General features: G+C 35.3%; 1 protein-coding gene across 2 annotated transcripts in view; it reads left to right on the top strand.

Moving 5' to 3' along the window:
- The window catches only part of LOC106880859 (organic cation transporter protein), a 30,190-nt gene that overhangs the window by 3,403 nt on the left and 22,559 nt on the right, over positions 1-4,228 (top strand). The gene's annotated exons all lie outside the window — the stretch shown is intronic.

The raw sequence follows: 4,228 nt of genomic DNA, 5'->3' as shown, positions 1-4,228 counted from the left end.
ATCTATCTATCTATCTATCTATCTATCTATCTATCTATCTATCTTTTAAATAAGAACAGAATGAATGGCTATTTCAGGATGTCACTGTTATATGCGTTTCCATGGCATAATTACACCAAATACTAGAGCAATTGCGTAACTTCGCAGGAAACGTAATCTCGCTCAAATATTTGTTGATGTATAACGTGGCAAATATTCGGGAGAGTATCACTCGAAGACACGGTAGTTTATAGAAATACGAAGTTACACAATATTACCTATCAATTTACGTAATTGTATTCATAGTTTGAATAAATATACTATGGAAACACGTGTAGTGGTACTCATTCATTTTATTCTCGTTTGCCATAAATTGCACCGCGTAAACATATACCAATTGTTCCTTTGCTACATACATGTATTTTCTGAAACCAAACATCTATGAACAACGGTTTCAACCCAGCACTGGCTGTTGATTTGATCGTTTAAATCGCTATGAATTTCTGGAGAAAACTTTGTCCAGCCAAAAATTTGCGGATATGCTTCGCTGTTAATTTGTCCTGCTCTAATTGATCACTCCAATTTATAATTACTTTTACTTTTCATTCTTCTATTTTATTCTTTATAAATTGTGAGTTTCCCTTTCTAGAACTTTCACGGGATACCCAGTGTACGGACATGCAAGCCAATCTCTTGGGTTACCTCAGAAACAGCTGTAAGACTTCAAATTCTTGCTCTAATTAAATAATTTTAAATGACTTGAGATACTCGTCCTCCCTTGGCTTTTGTTGTCCTTTTCCATCTAATATAATATATACTTGTTAACACGGAAGCCTAATACGGATCCCTAGCTCCAGCCTCAGCTGTGAACTTAGAACCTAACGGATGACCAATTATGGAACCTACACAATGTATCTATTCGTTTAGATCACCAGTGAACTAAACATATTCTATGTATGTATGTATGTATGTATGTATGTATTACGTATGCATGTATGTTTGTATGTATGTATGTGTATGTGTGTGTGTGCGTGTATGAGTGTGTGTGTGTGTGTGTGTGTGTGTGTGTGTGTGTTTGTGTGTGTGTGTGTAAAGCTTTACTCTTTAACTAACTCTTTGACTAGCTTCAGCCCGAGAGATGCGGCCATTCTGGGGCACCGCCGTCAGCTTTCCTACACTTTCATTATTTGAAACCTCCTCTGACACGTGGCATTTGATGAATGAAAGAGTTTGATGTTGCTGCTGCTGTCATCTGCGCTTCCTTCTTGACGGCAAGAAATCCACTTTTGCTTTGAAGACATCCACAACTACATCACGCCAGCGTCTCAGGCTTTTGGGGAAGATATCGAGGAAACGTGGTGTCTTGAAACCCAAGATGTTGCAGTATCTGGTCCTGCATCGTGATGACGATGTTAGTATCTTTGGCTTGCGTTACTAACATGAAATGCTTGAGTTTTATGTCAATATTTGTTGATTCACCAGAAGCGATAAATTACAGGACTCAATACACATGTAGAGTATTCTATAATACAACGTAACTGAAAGGCTCCAATTTCCAGGACTCTGAGTCATTCGTTTCCAATCATCAGCTGGTGAACTGAGCCTGCTTTCCTTCTGAAATAATCACTGTTTGAATATTGTTTTGAAATATATTTATGTTATTTGGTTTAAAACTCTTTTTGAGAAAGGAAAGGCTGCTTCAGGCTCACGTTTTTTATTTCATTTCTATTTCGCGTAGTTGTAATAATATAAACAACTTAAGCTTCAAACTAGCGAAGTATTTTAATGTAATACTTCTAAGTAAATCTTTTGAATGATTTTAAAACAAGGAGTGTGTATACACGTCTTCGTTTTTGCATGAGCGCTCGTAGATGCATACACATAAACATATTTACACACACATATACACACACACACACATACACACACAAACACACATACACATACACACACACACAGAGTTATATATGCATGTATGCATATACACATAATCATGTACTCACACATATTAAAACATATATTAATAAAGCATGTTTTAATTACACATTTCGAAACCAACGTTTGTTTCTGAATCAGAACGAAATTCAAGTAGGCTGGTATTTACATAAGATACTTAGCCATGTTTATACAAGGCACAAACAGCAGTTCCTTTGTTCAAACTGTCGCTACTTTAAATAGAAATTCTCAAAAATGGTCATGCCGAGTCTCTGATTTGAAGCTCCCGTTCCTTTATACTTGCGCACTCTCTACAATCGTGATGGTTTGTCTCACACAAGAACCACATAAACTTCGACAAATCCATAAGGCATTTTCTATTGGAGCTAACATGTGAATGATTTTGCTTGTAATAACGGTGACTGTTAATTCTGTTGCCCTAACATATGTTTTAGCATATGATCAATTCTAACGCTATTAAATTAATTTCGTTTCTCCAATTATTAATAAATACGTATATACAAAATATACAGACATTCTCATGCATAAACGTTGCTCAAGGCTCTTTATAGATATTTCAACTCCCACCGGCATTTTCCGTTCATTTCTATATTAATTATTCTCTCATTCCATGTAACTTTTCCTAATTTTAATTCATATCTGTTTCTGCTGTGTGTTTTCTCTGAATAATCCTAAGTTAGCCGCATCTCCTTCGTTGTTTAGACTCTCAAGACCATATAGGCCACAGGATGTGCAATATCAGCTCTATCAAAGCTCCTATTGCCACATTAAGAAGTTCGTTATTTATCGTCATTTTTCACTCAATAGAGTGTTACGAAGTAACAACAATTTACTGACATTCATAATTTTACCAATATCGGAGTAAGTAATTGTTGCGTATAGCTTACCAAATACTAAGGCCAAGATTAATTCATTTTTGGCGGAGTTGGGAGCGGAGAATGAAGATTGAAAGAACCAGACGATATCGAATTATAAAATTTTACAACTAGGTTCATCATTTATAAGTTTCCTTACAATTTATTTTCACTTTTGGTAGGATTGGTTAACCTACGGCTCTGGCTCTGAGTGGAGTTGACAGTGTAACCTTTCAAGGCCTCAACTGGTTTACACCCATCGATGTATTCTATTCGGTCGTTTATATTTAATTTAACGACGAAATGCTTGGCCTCGTCATTGGTGTCTTTTCAAACATATCCAATAATAAATCTTCTATACCTGCATTTTTCTGTCTCTTACAGTTTTTGTCTTGCTCGCTGTTACAAAGAGATTGTGAGAGTTTCGGAAGGTTTAAAGGGATTCGTATAGCTTTGAAATCAATTGGAGATCAAACATTAGATCAAACGTTTTGCATTAGAGACTTAATAAAGAAATATTACTATATTTCACAACAGGCCGAAACGTTGTAATTAAAGATCTAATACGAATCTATCTCGTTCTTTTATATCTGACGAATTTTTATTAGATGAAAACCCCGAAACGTCTTCTGTTTATAAACTAGATGTCCATTTGTCAAAGAAAAACGCTTTTCTTTTCATAGTAAAGGATGTTTGTTTACAACTGTAAAACTTTCACACAGACTTTTCGCAGAATATCCAAACGAGATGGTTGTAGACGTCAGATTGGACAAAGCTACTAGATTAGTTCGATACTAGTCTACTTCGCACCAGTGAAAGAAAAATTCTATTCAGGTGGAATTTGCTCGGGACGTGATAAGGTTCAATTAAATGTTTATTCTGTCACCCGATCCAATTTTGACGCCACACCGCCTTATTTATCAAACTAATAGAAAACTTGACATTAAACATTATAGTTTTATAACAGGGGATTCAAGTCATAGTTTAAGAATAGGTAATGTCAGAAATGTTTAGTTTATTTTTGCACACAGGCAATCAACAAAAGCGACAAGTACATTAGTTGTGAATGGAAAAGTTTTATCAGATGAAAAGTACAACACTTGAAAATCATTAGCGTTTCTCTGTAAATAACAAATAATGTGAAATGACTCACGTGTCAGCTGCTAGAATTACATAACGTAATGAGAAAAGATATAACAGTGGCCTCAAGATAATGTAAAGCAAACAAAAGTATATGGACCGATAAGAGATTGTGTTCATATACAGACGCTACGTATAGAAGCGATGAAGGGGCTAAGTGCTTGAAATGTGTGGCCTCTGAGAATATAGAGATGAAATATATGAGGGAGAAAGAAAGAGAGACTGGGAAAAGTGTTTATAGAATTTTGTAACAGAATAAAAGATCATGGTAAAAATTAAGTAAAAAGAATTTATGGGGG

Source organism: Octopus bimaculoides, chromosome 13 (genome assembly GCF_001194135.2).
Source record: "Octopus bimaculoides isolate UCB-OBI-ISO-001 chromosome 13, ASM119413v2, whole genome shotgun sequence".
NCBI classification, from domain to species: Eukaryota; Metazoa; Mollusca; class Cephalopoda; order Octopoda; family Octopodidae; genus Octopus; species Octopus bimaculoides.
Note: the sequence above shows the minus strand (reverse complement) of the source record. Positions and strands in the feature narration are given on the sequence as shown.